The sequence below is a fragment of the Xenopus laevis genome, chromosome 6S (genome assembly GCF_017654675.1).
Source record: "Xenopus laevis strain J_2021 chromosome 6S, Xenopus_laevis_v10.1, whole genome shotgun sequence".
Taxonomy (NCBI): Eukaryota; Metazoa; Chordata; class Amphibia; order Anura; family Pipidae; genus Xenopus; species Xenopus laevis.
This window is the reverse complement of record NC_054382.1, coordinates 4,400,478-4,420,907: the sequence shown is the minus strand read 5'-3', so window position 1 is coordinate 4,420,907 and position 20,430 is coordinate 4,400,478.

Here is a 20,430-nt window from a genome sequence, read left to right as displayed (position 1 = left end):
GTCGAATATCGAGGGTTAAATAACCCTCGATATTCGACCTTAAGTAAATTTGCCCCCCAGTGTCCAGCAGGTATAGAGACCTATGAACTGGCCAGGAGGGAAGCCAGGTCATTGTTTAAATAAAGGCTCTCTGCTGGGAGCTCATTAGGGATAGGCTGCACCTAGGAGCTGTGTATAATTAACAGAACTAGGAATAGCCATAGGAACCTCAGAAGAGGGTAAGCCTATAGCTCTCACCTGCCTGAATAGTGAAAAGGTAAGGCGACAGGCTGCAATACATCAGGTCCCTGGATTTGCTGATAAAAATGTGGGGAAAACATTCACTGATGCTAAGGTATTTGACAAAAAATGCCAAGAAAACCGCCCTTTAAAGCTAATGCAAACATCAATAATTAATAATAATTAAAAAATTAAAATAAATAAATAAATCTAATGCATTTGCCAAATTTGGCAAAGCAAAATGGGGAAGTGAGATTTATGAAATGTAAAAACCATTAAAACTGGCAAGTAAAAGCAGTCAAGGTCCTATAGAAGTCAATGGGAGCTGTGCTGAGTCTATTGGACCTTTATAGCTACTGTATCTGGAGGTTTTTGGGGGGATTTCACTAGTAATTGTCCGAAAAACTCAAATTTTAAGAGTTTTTCACATTTTAATGCATGGTTCAGTGTTTTTGTTGTTGTACCTTTTCTAAACTTTTATCTTTTAATAAATGACAAGGCATTGATGATTTTATAGAAATAGAGATTCATTGTAGTATCAAAAATTTCTAAAACCACAAGGGATGCACTGAATCCACTATTTTGTATTCGTCGGAACCCCCGAATCTTTTGCGAAACATTCGGCTGAATACTGAATCAAATCTGAATCCTAATTTGCAAAGTCTCGCTCCACCCCTAATTTGCATATGCAAATTAGGATTATAATTCAGTTCGGCCTTGCAGAAGGATTCGGCCGAATCCAAATCCTGCTGAAAAAGGTGAATCCTGGCCGAATCCCATACCGATTCGGTGCATCCCTGAAAACCACCAAAATGAGAATGTTGATAAATTGGGGAAAGTATTATTGTTAAGTTTGCAAAGTGAAAAAATGTTGCCTTTATGAATATTTTGCCCCGCATGACAGTTGGATAGCGATTGCAAATTTTATAATTTGTGATAGTGTGGGGTTTATTTAATGAAACTTCTTAATGAAAAAGTTGTTACTAGTAATGGGCGAATTTGGGGCGTTTCGCTTCGCAGAAAAATTCGTGAATTTCCAGTGGAAAATTTGTGAAACGGCGCAGGCGTCTTGTTTTTGACACCGACGTCCGTTTTTTTGGATGCCGGCGCACAGTCGTCGGTGAAAATAACTTTTTGCGGCGGTTTTGCAAATTTATTTGCAGGCTTCGAATCGCGGGAATTCACCGCATATTCACACCTGGCGAATAAATTCACCCATCACTAGTTGTTACGTTTGCTCCAAAAGTTTATGGCACCTTCACGCAGGTGTTAAAGGTCCGCAATGCGAAATAAGATTTGCAATGCAATAAAAACCTAATGAAGGATATTACATTGCGACATGCAAATTTGTTCTTGAATATTATTATATTTCCCCCATAGGAATTTAATATGTTTTGCTCACAGAGACCGTTGTGAATGGTAGCGACCATGTTTACATCCTTTTTGACTGAATACAGATCTCTTCTTCATAACTTTGAGACCACATGGCTTTTTGGGAACATTTACAATGCATGTAATAACATTTCGCAATCGCAAAGCGTATTTTTAAATAAATATTTAAAGAAACTGCAGAGCAACTTTTTCTTAGTGATGTAATATTCTCCAGTAAATGATTTTACATTGTGATCAGTGTTAAACATTCCTGAAAACGCCATTTTAAATAATATTTGCGATTTTTAATGGCATTCCCGCTTAAGTATCCTATCATTACCCCTATCAGTATCAACTGTTCAATCAAATAAGTTTCATACACTCATACAATGCGTTCTTTAATTGTGATGGGCGAGTAAATGTGGCAGGCATGGATTTGCAGCCAATTTACACATTTCGCTGCCGGCGAATGTTTTTGCGAAACTGCAGTGCAAATTCAAAATCCGTGAACGCATTAAAATTGGCGCACGTCAAAATTAGTTGGATGCCCATTGATTTTAATGCATTTGGACAAAATAGTCACCAGTATAAAAATTGATGCTTGGGTCGAAATTGTGGAGCGTCACTTCAATGCGACCGCAATGTGTTTCGCTAGTTTTCCGCCATAATGCGAAAATTTTCAGCAAAGTGAAACGGGACAGACTCGCTCATCATTAATGTTTTTTTTGTTATTTTCTTTCAGCCACCTACTACTCCAGAAACGGTTTTGTATGTGATTTACATCAACAAAATAGCAACGAATTATAAAAAAATATAAAATTGTAAAGAATTATAAAAAAATATATAAATACCTAAAAAATCTTGAGCTAGAAGCACATGATATAAGAACATAAATATATGTCATTGGCTTTACTTTTATTTCAAGCAATGGGGTGGCCAGGAGGGGTTACTAATGGCTTTAGCCATAACGCTACAATTTTATGGCATGATGATGGCTACCCAGAGCTTCTTGTAGAACCAACATTAATGCATTTATGACTGCTTTAAATATAGCACTGTGTGTCTTGTCAAGTGATCCTAGATGTTTCCTCTAGAAGATACTACTGCTTTGGATATTGTAGCTTCCCATTATTTTGACAGATGTATTTGCTGTCACTGGGGATGATAAGATAATCAGTACTTCCAATCAATTGTTCCTGGTGTAAACACATGTTCAGGCAGATGCAATGCAAAAGTTGGCCTCGCAAATGGTTTCAGTGATCTTCGGAGATCCAACCATACTTGTTGCTGTTCTTCAGAGAGTTGCAGTTAGTGAAAGGCTTCTAAACCATCATCTTCATGCTTCCCAACACTTCTTAACACAATAATGATGCACTTTAGCTGTGTCTTTAGTTGGCATGAAGGATCATTGCTTGGTCCATGCTCATACATCTGAGAGTGATCAGTGAGTTCAAGCTAAAAATCTGATTTTATGACCTCTTGACCCTCCAATGATATCATAGAGACATAAAGACATACAAAGCAGTTTTATTGTTGGCATTTTGCATTTGTTTAGTGAATGGTTCATATTAAGCTACATTTAAGTATGGTACAGGCAGCTCTCTAACTCTGAGTTAGTCAGTGACTATATGAGGGGCCACATGGGACATAACTGTTCAGTGAGTTTGTAATTGATCCTCAGCATTCAGTTCAGATTCAAAAGCAACAGTTAAGACCCATGTGACCTCCCCTCAAGTCACTGATTGGTTACTGCCTGGTAACCAATCAGTGGAAAGCAAGAGAGCTGAAAAGCTTTATACATTACATTTTTGCCTAACTAACTATATTAGATACATTTTTATTTTTCACAGCCTGTCTATTTACCTGGTTTTTATTTTTACACTGAACAATTCCTTAAGGCAAGAGATGGCAGTGGATGGTGTAAAAAGATGCTAGTTTGGAGAGGAGTGGAGGAGATGGCCAAGAATATACAGTGAAGAAATATAGTAAATATTTTCAAAAATATTCTGTATGTTATCATATGTTAAACAGGCAGCCATGATAGGGGTTTTACTTAGGGCTGCACAGGTTCCCTCTTAGAAAAGAGCAGAGAAATGTCACCCTGCTCTACAAGCAGGGTCAGAATGGGATGGTGGGACACCAGGAAAAAACCCGATGGGCCCTGGGTGTTGCAGCCGTGGTGGGACCCCAGTGTTCCAGTCTGACCCTGTCCACAAGGTATCTTAAATGAGAGTTGTGCCTCACTAAATCTAAACTAAATCTAAATGATGGTAAAGGCATCCTCTAGGACCAGAGTTTTTATTTACACCAGTGCAGCCTGGAGGGATCTTACTAAATTAAGTTTTAACAATGCATTTTGTCTTTCCATTCCTGCAGCTCCAAAGACGACAGCTAAAAAAGCAGACGTTCCTACAGTTTCTGGGAAGGTGGACAGTTTCTGGGAAGGTGGATGGAGAGGATGCGAAAAAGGACGGTGCAAAGGGTGGAAAGAAAAAAGAAGGTGAAAAAGGCAAAGGAGATGGAAAAGATGCAAAAGATGGGAATGAAGGAAAAGGTGATGGGAAAAGTGGGAAAGGAGATGGGAAAGGTGAGGGGAAAGGTAAAGGAGATGGAAAAGACAGTAAAGAGGGAGGAAAAAAGAAGGAGGGAGACAAAGATGGAGCAAGGAAGGGTGAAAAAGAAGAGAAGACTTCAGGAGCCTCAAAAACTGGTGGAAAAGGAGGAGGTGATGCCAAGACCCCAGCAAAGAAACCCCCACCCAAAAAATAGTGTTGTAAAAAGATCATTAAAACAGTGGTGTTTTCCTTACAATGGACAGATCTATAATGCCAATGGAACCTTCAAGGGTTTTTGTCTGATCTCTTCCATGTTGACCGGTTTCTTGATGGCTCTTAGTTTTTGTAAAAAAAAGCTGTATAATGACATTTCGCCAAAAACAACTTTCCCTAATAATGACACAGAACAGCTTCAGTGACTTTGCACAATTACATTTCATTGGGGCACTGGGAGAATGAAAGTGTTCGGGAGGTTTTTAGTAGTGGAACATTCAGTTGGCCCATCAACAATAATGCGTCATAGTAATATTCAATATCAAATCATGTCTGGACTGACATGTATGTTATAAAAAGTTTATAGAATGGCGGCGTTGAGATGAGATGACTGTTTAGTAGTGATGGGCGAATTTATTCGCCAGGCGCAAATTCGCGGCGAATTTGCGCGATTCGCGCCGAGCGAATAAATTCGCGAAACGCCCGCGAAAATTCGCGGGAAAAATTCGCCGGCGTCAAAAAAAGTTTTTTCCGAAAAACGGACGCCAGCGTCAAAAACGGACGCCAGCGTCAAAAACGGGCGCCGGCGTCAAAAACGGGCGCCGGCGCCGTTACGCGAATTTTTCGCCATTTCGCGAATTTCGCGCGAAATTCGCGAATTTTTCGGCGAAGCGAAACGGCGCAAATTCGCCCATCACTACTGTTTAGTGTTTGATCATATTTTGTTATGAAAAAAAAAATGTTTTATAGCATAAGCCTTTTGTATATTAGCTTTTTCTAAAAATAATTAGGGAACATTTTTACTATTGTGTGAGATAAACAAAAACGATAGCAGCAAAAAAACATTACAATTTTATCCAATTTTTCCTGTGTTTTCTCCCTGCTAGCTTGAATACTGATGATACACTCCCTATTGACTTCTACATCATCTCCACTAATAGTATTTCATTCCAATTTTAGAGATTCCCTTTTACGTAAATAAATATGAGAAATTTGACTGTTTAAAAGTAGATCTCTGATTTTAATGAGTATGCCACCGTCGGCCAAATGTATAATTCTAACACGTTTTTCTGATAATTTAGTTTTTTAAACTGGAATTTTCAATCAATCAATATAGAAAATCTCTATAGAGGAAGAAATTGTTTTATAAAACATCTGTAACAAAATTGTAAATAGGGCAGGCACAGAGATGTGTATACTTAATCTATTTTAAAGCTAATTAAGGTATGGTACCTGTTATCCAGAATTCTCAGAATTTGGATCTTCATACCTTAAGTCTACTATAAAATCATGTAAACATTAAATAAACCCAATAGGCTGGTTTTGCTTCCAGTACATGTATATGTAGGAAATCATTTTTAAAAAATTTGTATGACAGGCATGGGATCCATTATCCAGAGACCCATATCCAGAAAAGCTCCACATTTCGCAAAGGCCGTCTCCCACAGACTTAATTTTATCCAAATAATCCAAATTTTTTTTCTCTGTAATAATAAAACAGTAGCTTGTACTTGATCTTAACTAAGAAAACAATTCATCCTCATTGGAGGCAAAACCAGCCTATTTGGTTTATTTAAAGTTGATATGTTTTAACAAAATGTTAAATAACTAAAGATAGTTCACCTTTAAATTTGATTTTATTCTGATTAGACATATGATCTTTGGACAATGCCGGACTGGGATGCCAGGGGCCCACCAGAAAACCTTAGACCGTGGGTCCATTTTCCAAACTATTATTCCTCCTTTCCTCACTCAACCTCTTTATTCTCATATTATACTCTATTCTTCCAATATTAAGCCCCTTAAAGGGGCCCATAAAATAGGCCAAATGGTTAGAAGCAAGAGGGCCCACCATGAGTTTTCCTGGTGTCCCAGTGGGCCAGTCCGACACTGTCTTTGGAGCTTTCCATAACGAACACCACTCAACTTCCCCCACTCATCCCATAGCTCAGTTCATCTAACCACTCCCAAATTCCAACCTTTTTTTTTTCCTCTGGTAGGCCACACCCCTTTTTCATTTACAGGAAGTGGGACTTTCCTTTAAAAACCTTAATAGTTGGAGACTATGGTATAGGAACCTGTCTCCAGGGACAGATTTGTTGAAAGGAGTTGGGGAATTCTAAAGGATTCTGAGCAGTTTGAGTTTTATCACAGATTTTCCTTCTTTATTTAACAAATTATAATCTCAAAGGACAAGGAACCCCATATTTTACTGAATTCCCCTAACAATTACCCCCTGATGCACCCGATTGATAGGTTTCTTTTTATCAAAACCATTTGTATTACTCCACCAATGAAAGCACAGTTAGAGAGGATTAAGGTACAGTATTCATTTCCATGAACCAAATATTGTGTTTACACATTAAAGGATAAGTAAACCTTCAAAATAAGAGAATGTAAAATTGATGAGGGGGTTATTCAAAAAACTTTTTCAATGTACATTCATTATGTATTTTTCTTTAATTCTAAGATATTAAAGGAAACATATACATTATAAAGTGGCTGACAACTTCCTTAACTACTTGCTGGTCAGACTGGTGGAAAAATGACCAGCAGGTGGTGCTGTTGTAACAAAATTCATTCATATTAACAGCACATGTATCCCTTAATATCTTGGAAACAAAAATAACTAAATAATCAGTGTACATTACAAAAGTTAAAGCTAAAATAACTCATCCTCTTTTTTGAAATGAGCTCCTTTAGTTGGGTCGATGTAGAAAAGGTGGAGACAGGGGTTGCAAGACTCTGTGAGCCTAAGGGGGTGTGGGACACTGGCCCCTGCAGCACAGATGGAATATCATGGTTTCCTTTCAATTTTCAAATATTTATACTTGGCTGGTCAGATAGTGTTTATGCACCTTTTCTAAATAATCCCAACTCAATGAGATAACGTTCAAAACGGGGAGTATATTAGAGCTGCCATTGAGTAATAATACAATACTGTTGCTGTGTGAACCTTCTCATCAGATTTATATTTCTCCCGGTCCTGTTTTTATTATTTAAGGTTTTGAAATGATCAAAAAGTTTGAAAATATTCTCCGATTAATGAGATAAAATGAAGGACAGGCCCTACAGGCAGCTGAGCTGTCATATTAAACGCCACAAGCCGCTGTATTTTTAGTAAGAGCTGAATTTAACTGTCACAGCTTCTGATTATATTTATGTTACTTTTAGTTCCGCGTTCAGATAAGGAACAAAGCCATTAATAACATTTCAGATGAAAGTTTGTTTTTATCTGCATTTTGACAGCCTTTGAAGTGATACTGAAACACTGGCGGGTGGTGTATCTTGAGGATCTGTAGTTGGGATGTTGAGGTGATGATTTGGGGGGGTTAAGGTGGTCCCGGCCGTGCTGCGCTTACTTGCATAGCCGGGCCCCTGCCATCAGTGAACTACAGACTTCGGAAGGGAGGTAAGGCGGGCTGGAGCTCAGATGACTGCATCTTGCTTCCTGTGCTCTGATTCGCCATGAAGTGTAAGTCCCGGTAAAGCCGCATGGGGATTGAATGGGTGAAATTTGAACCTCCCCTCTACTTCATCCAATTGCCATGCGGCTTTAACGGGACTTACATTTCACTGGCGAATCAGAGTACAGGAAACTAAAGAGACTGGCACCTGAGCTCCCTGGCTAAGGTAAGTGCAATTTTCATTTTTCTTTTAACTTGTTGGGGCCCTGGCCAAATGTTTTTTTTTTAATAACTTGTAGGGACCATGGCCATTTTTTTTTTTTTTTAATAACTTGAAGGGCCCTGGCCAAATGTTTTTTTTTTTAAATAACTTGTAGGGACCCTGACCAAATGTTTTTTTTTTAAAGTTGTAGGGGGTCCTTGGCCACCAATGGGTTTTTTTTCATTTGTAGGGGGCCCTGACCACCAAAACTTGTAGGGGGTCCCTGGGCACCAAAGTTCTTTTTTAAACTTGTAGGAAACTTGTAGTAACACTGGTGTCTTGTTTGGCCTTCATACTGATCAGTGAGGGAGGGGTGTGTGAGGGAGGCCCAGAAAATTTTGTTGTGTGGGGCCCCATGATTTCTGATGGCAGCCCTGCTGGTAGAGATGGGGGGGGGCAGTTGAAATGACTTGTTTAACCTCAGCAGCTGACCAGCAGAGCAGTTTACACTATAACCCCCTAATTGAGTTGGGTGTTGGTGGAAGAATGATGAAAGCTGAAACATTTAACCTACAACTGCTCTAGACAAAAAAATACTGTAGGTGCCAGTGATTCTCAACCATCAGTAGGATTTATTAATAGGGATGTAGCGAACTTCGGAAAAAAAGTTCGCGAACATATTCGCGAACTTGCGCAAAAATGCGAGCGGTTCGCGAACGGTTCGCGAACCCCATAGACTTCAATGGGAAGGCGAACTTTAACATCTAGAAAAGACATTTCTGGCCAGAAAAATGATTTTAAAGTTGTTTAAAGGGTGCAACGACCTGGACAGTGGCATGCCAGAGGGGGATCAAGGGCAAAAATGTATCTGAAAAATCTGCCTGTGTGTGCTTGGAAGAGATAGTGTAGGGGGAGAGCTGTTAGTGATTTCAGGGACAGATGATAGTAAGTTTGCTGGCTAGTAATCTGCTTGATACTGCTCTGTATTGGAGGGACAGAAGTCTGCAGGGATTTGAGGGACATTTTAGCTTAGGTAGCTTTGCTGGCTAGTAATCTACTGTTCTCTTTAAACAACTGCCATACGTTGACCTTGTAGGCATTGTTTGCCCAGTTTTTTTGGACGCAGCCACTGAAGCACAGTTGCCAGAAAAAATATGCCATATAAATGCTGAAAATAGTCATTTTTCGCCATACGTTGACCTTGTAGACATTGTTTGCCCAGTTTTTTTGGTTGCAGCCACTGAAGCACAGTTGCCAGAAAAAATATGCCATATAAATGCTGAAAATAGTCATTTTTTGCCATACGTTGACCTTGTAGGCATTGTTTGCCCAGTTTTTTTGGTCGCAGCCACTGAAAAAGTGACTCCGGTGTTTTTTCTGGAGACGGTAATATTATGGATATTTAGACAGAATGGGAACAAGGTCACACAGCTCGATGGCGGGTTGAAGAAAACAGTGTGCAAATAATGCCTACAAGGCCAACGTATACACTACTACAGCGGTGGATACGGATTACGTAAAATATATGAATGCTGCTTGAAAAAAGTGACTCCGGTGTTTTTTCTGGAGACGGTAATATTATGGATATTTAGACAGAATGGGAACAAGGTCACACAGCTCGATGGCGGGTTGAAGAAAACAGTGTGCAAATAATGCCTACAAGGCCAACGTATACACTACTACAGCGGTGGATACGGATTACGTAAAATATATTATGGCTGCTTGAAAAAAGTGACTCCGGTGTTTTTTCTGGAGACGGTAATATTATGGATATTTAGACAGAATGTGAACAAGGTCACACAGCTCGATGGCGGGTTGAAGAAAACAGTGTGCAAATAATGCCTACAGGGCAAATAATGCCTAAAAGGTCAACTTATACACTACTACAGCGGTAATAAAATAAAAAAAAGTAAAATAAAAAAAAAATGAATATTAAAAAAAAAAAATTAAAGTTGGTGCTGCTGAACTACTAGGAGCAGCAGATTAGCACACCAGTCCCACTCCCCAACACTGCTAGACTAATAGCACTGGGCTCTTATAGTAGTAGTAGTAGTAGTAGTAGTAAAACAACAAAAAAATAAATAAAAGCAAAAAAATAAATAAAAGCAGTCCTTACAAGGACTACTGTTATTGCAGCAGTCAGCAGATGAGATCAGAAGCAGGACAGCTGCCCACTGCAGCTACATACAGAGCACTGCAGTAGAAGGTAGATTACTAGCCAGCAAAGCTACCTAAGCTAAAATGTCCCTCAAACCCCTGCAGACTTCTGTCCCTCCAATAACAGAGCAGTATCAAAACGATTACTAGCCAGCAAACTTTCAACTGTCCCTGAAATCACTAACAGGCAGCAGCTCTCTCCCTACACTATCTCTTCAGCACACACAGGCAGAGTGAAAAAACGCTGCAGGGCTTCGGTTTTTATAGGGAAGGGGAGTGGTCCAGGGGAGAGCTTCCTGATTGGCTGCCATGTACCTGCTGGTCTGGGGTGAGAGGGCAAAAAAAAGCGCCAACAATGGCGAACCCAAAATGGCGAACGTCGCGCGACGTTCGCGAACTTCCGGCGAGCGCGAACACCCGATGTTCGCGCGAACAAGTTCGCCGGCGAACAGTTCGCGACATCTCTATTTATTAACTATATCAGCAGCAGGTACTCCCTTGCGTAGGACAAATGATGAGCCAGCATGGAAACCTCTCAGGAATTTCAATAAAGACTGTGCCCTTTTCCAGTCAAGTGTCCCTTAACTGTAGGGAAGGCATCACCCAGTAGCAGATTTGCAGTAACATCTACTAGTTTGCCCATGGCAAATTTTTTGATGAATGGGGGGGGGGGGGTTAAAATTACCTCTAGATGATCTTAGGACAGATGCAAATGGATCAGTAGATATTCCCTGCTTGGCACAGTCATTGAAGAAAGAAATGACAATAAGGGTGAGATATAGGTGCTATTCCATCACATCTCCTTCTTGCCCTGACTGTCAAAGTAAGTGACAAAACGTTAGCTATCAATTTGCCCTGAGGCTGGAAAATTTCCAGGATTTCACAATCTGGTAAGATCGGCTCATCAGTACCCAGGAGAGATGCTCCCACCAAACTACTATTCCAATGGAGATGATGCTTCTTTTGCAAGTTGACCTACTGTATCAGGTTTACAGCTCTTAGACTAAACTAGACAAAATTCTATTCTCCACTATTTACGCTTCATTCATAGTGTCCCATTCCCCCAATTTAAATAAGGGTGGACTTGACTGAGACCTACTTCAACCTCTGTCCCTCTGGCAGATATACCACATGCTTGAATGGAGACCTGAAAAAAAAGAAAACCATGTGCCCCCCCAAAGAGTAAGGGCAGGAAACATTTACTAAATTCCAGGTCTAATTAGGAAACTTCTCTCTCACCAGTAGTGTAACCACCAGGGGTGCAGGGGTTGCACCTAATTAGGGATGCACTGAATCCAGGATTCGGTTCAGGATACGGGCAGGATTCGGCCTTTTTCAGCAGGATTCGGATTCGGATGAATCCTTCTGCCCGGCCGAACCTAATCCAAATTCTAATTTGCATATGCAAATTAGGGGTGGGGAGAGAAATCGCATGGAAGTAAAAAATGTTTTCCCTTCCCAGCCTTAATTTACATATGCATATTTCACGAAGGATTCGGGGGTTCGGCCAAATTCAAAATAGTGGATTCGGTGCATCCCTACTGTAAATGCCATCATGAGCAATAGGCCAAAGGGAATCTCTTATGCATCGTCACTGCTCAAATCCATGGGGAGGAGCCCGGCGTGGATTCCAGGGGCACACAGGGCATAGATGACAGTAACCAGGACTTCCTTAACTAGCTGGAGAGGTTAACACACTTGGGTCCCCTGCACTTGTTTCAGAAGTAATGGTCATTGTATGCTACAGAGTCAGTCTACAGTCAGTGTGGCTTCCTTGCATGTCTGGCAGCAAATTTAAAACCTAAAACATTGTATTAGTTAAAGGGGAACTGCCCCCCCCAAAAAATAATTACAAATCCTATATTATCACGTTAGTCAAACAAAATTTACTTTAATTACACTGTATACATTATTTGAGTCTTGTTTCCTTCAGTCTGGAAATTCATAATTATAACAAGCAGGCAGGAGCCATTTTGTTAACACTGTTATCAAGGCAAACTTTGCATCATCTCAGAATCTTGTTTGTGCAAAAGAATGGGGGACCTGATGTCCATCCCCATGCCCTGGCTAAACAATTAAACTGTGAAGAGAACAGAGGAATGTGGGGAGAGCAGTGACATCTAGGAAGTGCTGAATGGAAAATGAAAGTAACTGCCTGCCCCGCCTCTATGCCTAAGCCATAGGGGAGGGTCAGGCAATATTTGATTGACAGCTGAGATTTTTAAAGGAGTTTACAACAGCTATGAATGCTTAGATAAAAAATAGAATTTGGATTTCATGTTTAATTTGAAATGGACTTTTATTATACAGCTTTTTATGTTTTGGTGACAGGTCTACTTTAAGGCAAATTCTCAATATTTTGTCTGAATGCTTCTCATCAGTCATATGACACCAAGGGGCACATTTACTAAGCTTGAGCTTTGGATTTCGAAGGTAACCTTCGACTACGACTTCAACTTAGAATTCGAACTGAAAATCGTTCAACTATTCGACCATTCGATAGTCAAAGTACTGTCTCTTTAAAAAAAACTTCGACTACCTACTTCGCCACTTAAAACCTACCGAGCACCAATGTTAGCCTATGGGGACCTTCCCCATAAGCTTTCTAACAATTTCCGATTGAAGGAAAATCGTTCGATCGATGGATTAAAATCCTTCGAATCATTCGATTCGAAGGATTTAATCGTTCGATCGAACGATTTTTCATTCGATCGAAGCATTTGAATATCGAATATTGAAGTCGAAGGATTTTACATCGATGGGCGAATATCGAGGGTTAATTAACCCTCGATATTCGACCCTTAGGGGCCGATTCATCAAGGGTCGAATATCGAGGGTTAATTAACCCTCGATATTCGACTGGGAATTAATATCGAAGTCGAAGGATTTAGCGCAAATACTGCGATCGTACGAATATTGAATATTTTCAAATGAGTTTTCAAGATTTATGAATAAAAATATCTCAAATGTGAATAAGTAATTTGCCAAATAAAACCTAATTTCTGTTGAAATGAATGGAAATTGCACTTTCAACAGTCAAGCTAAGATAGGACCCTGATTTTTTTATAACTAGATTTTATGTGAAATTGATGTCATTTTTTCATGGTCCCATACAGGGAAGAAGTGGATTTTACAGGAATTTACTATGTTTAATACCCCCGATAAAATGTAAAATCTGGGTTCTTATGTGTTTTATGTCATGTTTTTATTTTTGAAAGTCAATTTCCAAACAAAACAATGAAACAATGTGATCATGTTTTTTTCTCATGAATTATCGCAATCAAGTATTTTTCTAATTTTATTATTTTCATATACTAGCTGTCAAAGAAAAAACCCCAATTGCAGAAAAGAACTTGATTTAATACGTTGATTTAAGAACAAACAAATTAATGAATAAATCTGCCTCCAGAAGAAGGATAAGCCTTCAAAGCTAAAAGTTCTGTAGACTTTAATTATAATGATTAAATTCTCGGAATAATTCTTTCCTCGCCCTCTACAGATGGACGAATGTTTATGCCGCACACATTGGCTGAAATGTTCACTAGAATTCAGAAAAACACATACAAGGGAAAAGAAAGAACACAAAAAGTGTATCTGAATCCCCGGATATACCAACGAGAAAAGATTAATTATAATTATATGATTCTGTTACTGAGAAAAAATTCTACTGACAGAACAGAAAATTCTAGAATCAAAAGGGCTGCGTTATCCAATTTATTTTAATGACTTTAGCAATGGTATTAAGGGGAATTCTTTAGATTATGAGGCAAAAGTTAGGATTCAGGTCAAAATAGCAATATAAGCTGATCTAGCAGGAATCTATTTTTAATGAGGAACATGAGCATAAAAAGGATTCTGTCATCAAACTTTAATATTCGGGACATTTGCCGTCTGAAGTAATATAAATATGTTTTGGGAAAAGAGATTCAATTACATAATGGAAAGCTTGAAAAAAAATGCGCATTTCCTTCCTGCACTTTTGTTTTGCTTTATGGCTTGGATTCAAGATGCAGTGGGCCTCGTCTTTCCTTTATCACTCATGGGCAAGGTGCAAAGTACAAAAAATGGGTACAAAATGGGCGCTTTTTTGTAGTTTGTGCATCTTCCACCCTAACTGCAACTCCTTGTGGCCCCTAAAGCGAGAAGAAAGAGGTTGTGAACAATCTCAATATGTAGTTGTATCAGCACTTGCCAATGCAGTCCTTATATGGGTGGGTAGTAGGCAGGGCATTAGCACCACTGTCCCACTCCGTAACTTGTACATATGAGTTATACATAAGTAAAAGGATATAAGGCAACTACTTAAGCCTTGTACTCACCAACTTCTGTGCCACAGATAAAGCCATTATGTTTAGTGATGGGCGAATGTATTCGCTAGGCGCGAATTCACGGGGAATTTGCGTGATTCGCCGCCAGCGAATAAATTCGCGAAACGCCTGCGAAAATTCGCGGAAAAAACGGGCGCCGGCGTCAAAAAGGGGCGCCGGCGTCGAAAAAACGGGCGCCGGCGTCAAAAACGGGCGCCGGCGAATTCGTGAATTTTTCGGCGAAGCGAAACGGCGCAAATTCGCCCATCACTAATTATGTTCAGAACCATAGTAGATCACAATGCAGGGTTGTTTCATTGCTTCTTGATTCTAACGAGCAATTAACTAATTAATTAATTAAGGTTTGTCTAACACATCTGGCCTACAGCTTCCAACAAAGCATGCAACATCTGCAGAGTTTAAAACTTTATTGTAAAGGTGTCCATACATGGAGAGATCCGCTCGTTTGGCAATGTCGCCAAACGAGTGGATCTCCCTCCGATATGCCCACCTTGAGGTGGGCAATATCGGGCTGATCCGATCGTGGGCCCTAGGGCCCAACGATTGGATCCTAGCGAACGCAAACGGGCGGTCGGATCGCGGGACCGCATCAACGAACAGATGCGGCCGCGATCCGACGGGATTTTTAATCCCATCCGATCGAGATCTGGCCGACTTTCGGTCTGTCGGCAGCTTTTATCGGCCCGTGTATGGCCACCTTTAGAGTCACCACTGGTACAAGTCACCCCAAGTGACATCATCACTGCTTGCTTGCATGGTGACATCATCACACCCACCCTGGACCTCACCTTGCCACCAATGACTAGGTCACCTTGGCCGTAGTAGGTACTACTTCCAAATGTTGTTATCCTGCTATGCTGTAAACAAGTTATGGACCTTGCTCTGTCATGTCCATGTCTGTATGCCGACTACCAGGACCTGTTGTCTGGACATTGGATTTGTTCCTTGTTAATCTCCTTGACCAGTAATTCTGTTTGCCTGTCTATGAACCCTGCTTGTACCAGTACTTTTCCTTAGTTCCTACCGTGTTAGCTGACTGTGCCATTATATACACAGTGCCTGTCTTTTTATTTTGGTTGCTACAATAAAGTTCTCATTTATATGAAGTTCTCATTTATGTGCCTGCCCATGTTCCCAGTTCAGTTTCTTCCTTAAACCTCACTAAACACTTAAAGGGGGCCAGGGGTCCTTGGTGGATAATCCAGTCATACCTTCCCCTTAATTCTAAACCTGTGTGTGATCCTTGTTGTATTGTGATTTTTACTTCTTGAATTGCAGCAGAAATATTACAGTGCCCTTACATTGTCCTCTACCCACCCTGTGCTTCTAGCCAGTTCTTTCACACACTGTACTTAACATAAGTGCTTCTAATTTTTCCTGCCCACTTGACTGCAGACAACGGATTTCATAAACATCGCACTTACAGGCCATTAATAAATTAGGCTGCTCTGGAAAGGACAGAAAGACAATTTGAGCCAATGTTTTTTTTTTTTATCCTCCAGAAATAGAATCATTTGAACTCTACAAATGTAAATAATAAATATTACTTATGGGAGTCATTCATTAAGCAGAATGGTGTCAGAAATATTTTTATTATTGTTCAAGTCCCCATAATTTCTTTTGGTTAATCTGGGGAAAAATATCAAAAACATCCACCCTTTGACAAAATAAACATATGCTGCTATATCAGTCATATGATAAATGTTCAAAAGGCTGGCTGAAAATGCTTTCTGATTTAAAGTCTTGCCTGAGCATTTTAATGATGGGTAATAAACCTTTTTTTTAAAACCAGTGCAGTTAAAAAACACATTTCATATTAAAACGAATATGGTCTGTCAAAGACTTATCAAGAAAAAAGGCATTCGAAGATTATGAGGTTTGTGCATTAAAGAAAAAAACATAAACCCTGAAGACAAATTAATTACTAATCCATTTTCATCAGAGCACTTTTGCCATTTGCAATATTTATAGTGCCACCTGCTGGTCATTTCTGCCAACTGGGCTGACAGTCGGGAGAAATTATCAGAAGAAGAGGGAAGGCCTCTGATGTGGCTCTGCTTGGAAAAAAGCAGGGAAGAGTCAGGAACGCCTGTTTTGGGATCAAATTGAGCATAGAAACATTGTGTTTGTGAGTATGAAAGTGCTTCATTATATCCAGTTGATATCCTATCTCCTCCAATTATGGCAATTTGATAATTCTTCAGGGAATTGATTCTCAGTATTGCAATATTTGCATTTACTAAATTGAGCTATTCTACATCCCACCAACATATAAGGACCACATGCATTCTCTATCCCTTTTATGGTTTAGAACGCTTATATTTTCCCATTCCATGTCCTTCATTCATTACTTGGCCGTGTACTGTATATGTTATGCCAGGGTATTAATTCCTGCAGTATAGAAGTGAAAGCTTTAGGTGGGGCAGCACTTTATGGTGACACAAAATACGGAGAGGATTCTCAAAATTGGGTTCCTTTATGTTTTTGCAGATCTTGAGTCTAAAATTCAGATACTAGAGCATTGTTTACCCTGTCAATCAGGAAATAAAGCCAATGGCAGATTGGAAGATGGGGCTGAATAGAAAGATAAGTGGTTAAAGAAAACTTCTCATTTGAGGGTCTATTTATTAAAGGTTGAGTTTCTCTGGTTTTTAAAGAATTTAACATTTAACATTTTTAGAGATTTATTATGTCCCAAAGCAGCAAAAAAACTGTTGAATTCATGTAAAAGTCAATGGCAGAGGTCCCCTTTAACCATTTGATGATGTGATTTTTGCCTTCATGATTGTGTTTTGGGGTGTTTGATGCTGGTTTTCACTCAAACTCGTCAAATATGAGTTTGTCGCACGACAACATTCGAGTGTTAAATCGAAGAAGACACACAATTCAAATCTTTTTGAGGCTACAATCCCTTTGAAAAGAGCCTCCAATCCCATTTTATGAACCAAATTAGAATACAGTATATCATCTGTTTGTGATACTTGTTGACTTGATGTGGATAAACAGCGTGTGGTATAATTACTGGAGATCATGTAAATTAATGGATAGCATGCTGGGATGAAATAGCAAGTGCTTACATAATGAATTAGATGCAAATCCACAAGGCTCTGGTGTGTCCATGCTTGGAGAAATACTAATATTTTATTACGTGTCCATGTGAAGAAGCCTGCAAATCTATGTTCAGTCAGGAAATAGTGGTTTCTAGTTGCAATAAAACCATTCTACACTATTCCGAAGTGCAACAACTGAGTTGTTTATTTAAAAGAATTAGAGTATTTAGTAATGTCTAAATATTAGCAAACATAATTTTATCTTTCCGGACACAATGCAAAATATGTACCCCATCTTATTTGTCCCAAACGCCTACATTTTGTGGCTTGTTGACTAAACTCAATTTTTTTGAAGAAAAAAAATCTCCAATTGTTCGTGATTAATTAAACCCTGAGGCTGCTAAAAATCCGTATAAAAAAAATACTCCATTTCAAACCTGCCGAAGTCATGTTGAAGTCAATGGCAGACGTCCTGTTTACAATCGGAAGATTTCATGATCTGCACTGGGTTTCTGTTCTGGGCTTCTGATTTTTTCACGATTTTATTGAGTGTTTTCTTGCACTAGAGTTTTTCGAGTAAATGTATTTATTGTACATGGGAGTTTGGTCTGAGTGGTTTTAAGAAAATAGTAAAAAAAAATTCAGATTTTAGTAAAATCAACCCCAAAATCTCTAATGGTCACCAGTTCACTAATCCAACTGCAAAACTATCCTTAGGTTGACCATTGCAGTGGCATTTTGATTCAAAATATTTATGATGACATTGAAGGTGATTATTAGCTTTTCTGAAATTTTGTATAAAAGGTGATGACATTGAAGGTGATTATTAGCTTTTCTGAAATTTTGTATAAAAGGTGGTGCCTCAACTATTTGCTTGCGCACACCAGTAGTTACCAGGATCTGTTCCACCAGTGAATCCGACCCCCTATTCAAACTCATATGCTTCACCTATGACACATGGGACATGCACTCTCTTTGCACTACCCGTGGTATATCTAATCATTGTACTATACAGGGATCCCTTTTAACTTGGAGTCCTGGTTGGGTTGCTTATTGAAGCCCCTAGATGTGTAAAATGCATGTCTCTGATCAACAACCTGTAAAAGTAAATCTTTTACCATCAGAATTCATATGAAAACCCCTCACTTCAATCTTATTAAATGCCACATTAATCCGCAGAGAATTAGGTTCTTTGTGAAATTTTAAATGAACATGGAATGTTTTGTGTGTGTTTTTTACAATACATTGTATTGGGAAATACTGATACAAAGACAATGGGCCACATTCATTTTTATGAAAAATCTTATCTCATGGTTTATTATGAAAACTCAATAGTCTGTGGGGAAATTTGGAATTGAATTGGGAGATACATTTTTCTCATCAAATTAAATCTGCCACAATGTGTGGAAATGTTGGACATTTATTTAGTACAATGGACTGATAAAAGATGGGTGAGGCTGAGGGAGACTCTCCAAGAAATGTTTATGGTTCAAAGAATTGCCCTGTTTTAATAAATAGGCTGAAACTTTCTTTCTTTAATTCTTTCTTTCTTTAATTCTTTCTTTCTTTCTATAAATACTTTGTTTAATCCTTTCTTTCTCTGATAACATGTTAATTAATTGAAATATGAATTAACATGAATGTATTTAATTCTTTCTGTCTGTAATATTTTCTTTCTTTCTTTCTTTCTTTCTTTCTTTCTTTCTTTCTTTCTTTCTATAAATACTTTGTTTAATCCTTTCTTTCTCTCTCTGATAACATGTTAATTCATTGAAATATGAATTAACATGAATGTATTTAATTATTTCTGTCTGTAATACTTTCTTTCTTTCTTTCTTTCTTTCTTTCTTTCTTTCTTTCTTTCTTTCTTTCTTTCTTTCTTTCTTTCTTTCCTTCTTTCCTTCTCTCTCTCTCTCTCTCTCTCTCTCTCTCTCTTTCCTTTCTTTCTCTTCTTTCCTTTCTTTCTTTTTCTTTTCATTCTTTCTCTTCTTTGCTTTCTTTCTTTTTCTTTACATTCTTTCTTTTCTTTCTTTCCTTTCTTTCTTTTTCTTTTCATTCTTTCTCTTCTTTGCTTTCTTTCTTTTTCTTTTCATTCTTTCTCTTCTTTCCTTTCTTTCTTTTCTTTCCTTTCTTTCTTTTTCTTTTCATTCTTTCTTTTTCTTTTCATTCTTTCTCTTCTTTCCTTTCTTTCTCGGATAATCCAGTATCTTTAAGAACTCGCTTTTAGTATAGAACAAAGTCTTCCATTTGTCATTGCAAATGGTAAAGATCTATTTATAAGCCTTTCTGCAAATAAAACTAAAGACTCAGCAATCTAGGAGGCCCCTAATAATTCAGAACTGAGGCCTATGTTAACTTAATGCTCATCTTTCATTGAGAACCACCGGAGTGAATAGTCACATAAATCACCCGGACAGATTCTTGTGACTGTAATCCCTGCGGCTCTAATGATCTAGACTTCAGAACAAATAAAGATGATTCAAGCTGTCCAACCTTGTGACTTATAGGTGGAAGAGAAGCTGCTTTTTCTGTCAAAAGTAAAAAATAAGAAGAGGTTTTCAGCCTGCAGTATGACATTGGTACAGAATGAAACAATCAGCTTTTTCAGAAGTGAACATAAGTTCTAGATATTATGACAACATAAAGGCATTGTTCACATAACAAAATCTATCAAAATATTGAGCAGACAATGGGACCTTACTATACTTTCCCTTGGCATTGCTAATGCTAAAACAATAAAGTTATTAATGTTATTGCCTTAACACACAAGTCCCAGATACAGACAAAGATTTGCTTCTTTAGTGACCTTAACTATATGAACCATCACCGTTATTTGGATGCAGGTTTCAAACATAAAATATCCTTGGCACCCTGAGTCCTTATACTGGTGGTTATTACTGTTCTAGCCCTGACTTTATTTTGCTTCCA